The sequence below is a fragment of the Dendrobium catenatum genome, unplaced genomic scaffold, assembly GCF_001605985.2.
Source record: "Dendrobium catenatum unplaced genomic scaffold, ASM160598v2 fragScaff_scaffold_231, whole genome shotgun sequence".
NCBI lineage: Eukaryota > Viridiplantae > Streptophyta > Magnoliopsida > Asparagales > Orchidaceae > Dendrobium > Dendrobium catenatum.
This window is the reverse complement of record NW_021318693.1, coordinates 4,692,665-4,694,947: the sequence shown is the minus strand read 5'-3', so window position 1 is coordinate 4,694,947 and position 2,283 is coordinate 4,692,665.

Sequence of the window (2,283 nt, the reverse complement as noted above, 5' to 3'; positions counted from 1 at the left end):
TGACTTCTATTTTTTTTTTTTTTTTTTCATTTGTGTTTAAATCTTTGAAAAAAATTAGAATGTAAAAATTCTATCTTTTTCATTGCGAATTTTTTAACACGCAGCAAAAAAATATGTAGTCATATATTCATACATATTTCAACTAATTTATCAATAATTGTGTTAATTAATGAAATAAAATAATTAAATGTCTAACTATACTAATTTTTTCTTTTATCCATTTAATTAAGAAAAAAAAACTTAGGATATTATGAAAAAATTTGTATCAAAATAAATTTGAATATTATTAAGTTTATTTTGGGATTAGTATTATATATGACAGTCTTTATTACATAAATCTTAAAGTAAATCATATACTTTTCAAATCTATCTTGATATAATTTGTATATAAATATGCTAACATAATTTACTTTCCTTTAGCTAAGATTAGTACCAATCACTAATCATTTTTTAAAGTGAGAATACTACTTAACAGTTATTTAATTAACATATGACTTTTTTGGAAGTTTACAAATGAATAATTACATTATTTTTTACATCAATCATTAATCAACACTAGCTGGCCTAATAATTTAAAATTAGCATAGACTAAGAGGCTTTATGCTTCTTAATCATTAATCAGCAATCAACATTGCTTTAGCAACGATTGTGTTTATTAGCCAAGATATTGATTAAGCAGACGAATTTACCAGCATTCTATCATTAATTAGTCATTAATAAATCTAATTAATTTACATCATTAAGCATGATCATACGGAGTCTATTACTTCCTTAAAAATAACAAAGTTTTTGAAGCATTATATGCTAAGAAGCAATGCAAGCCAAACAATTTACATAAAACAATGAAATAAATCAAATATAGGGATAACTAAGCTACATTTGGCTTCTGTAAAACTCTCAAGAATTACTGAGGAAGAAGAGATCTTTCAATTAGAGGATGCCCACATGTATTAAGGGAGAGAGGGAGCAACAAAAGTTTAGTTCATTCATTTTGTATAACTTAATTGTCCTTTAAGAGTGATATTTATAGAATTATATGCCCCATAATAATCTATTAAATAGCTATTAACTATCCAATATCTAATTCTAACAAAAGAACAATTGAATGCCTTTATTATTTAACATTATATTTCCCTTCACGCTAACCTTGACCTCAAGGTTAAGCACACTAATGAAAAAAATGATGAAATTGTAAGATGTAAACTAGTGGGGGACTAGTGAGCGAAGATTAGGCTGGTAATGAGATGCAAAAGTAGATCAAATGATGAGAGGCATTGAAATAAAACATCCAAAGAAGATCAAATGATAGGAAGGAACTAGCTAGTGTGGGATGCTTGCGACAAGAGGGTAAAAAATCTAATGTTAGAGCTGGATGGAGTTAGTAATGTCACAATTTTTAGATTTGGTAATGATGGCTTAGGGTGACGGGTTTGGTTATGTGACAATAGTTTGTATGATTTGACAGAGTTTAAGATGAGAGAAGAGATATATTTGGTGATTAGATGGAGATGGAAACAAGATATACAATTCATGCAAGAAATATGAAGATGTAGGCTATGATCAAAGGTGACAATCAACAAGAAGCTCAATAAGTACATCAATATTACATACATAATAAAAAATTTATAAATAATATAGAAATAAACTAAATATAAGAATAACTATGTAATCTCAATCTTGCCTATGCCAAAAATTATTGAGAAAGAAGAGATCAGCCAAATAGAGGATACCCATTGCTCCAAACATTAGGAGGGAGAAAGGGAGCTTCCAAAGTTTAGTTCACTCATTTTGTTGATCTTAATTCCCCTCAAAGAATGAATGTTAAAGCATAATTGAACCCATACAATCATATTAAATACCAATTAACTATCTGATACTTAATTTTTGCCAATAAACCACTCAATAAATTTATTTTCTAATATTAATGATGAATTCAAACTATTCAGAGTCAATAGAGTCATGGATGGGTAAAAGAGATGCAAGAGTTTTTGGGGCAAAGAAGAAAAATAAGGATAGGAAATCATGAATAAAATGATTTTTTTTTATTTCATTAATTGAAAAATAATAGCTAAAAGCCAATTATGCACATTCTTCATCTTAATATCATCCCATTATTATGTTAAGCTAAGTATAATAGGTGTCCCATTACTCTAACTACCTCAACAACGTAAACAAATCAACTCATACCATCTTCATATACACTAACAAATTTTAGGAAATAAAATGCATTATGATATTATTTACCCACAAAAAAACTTAATTATAGTCTTTTCCAAGTACTAA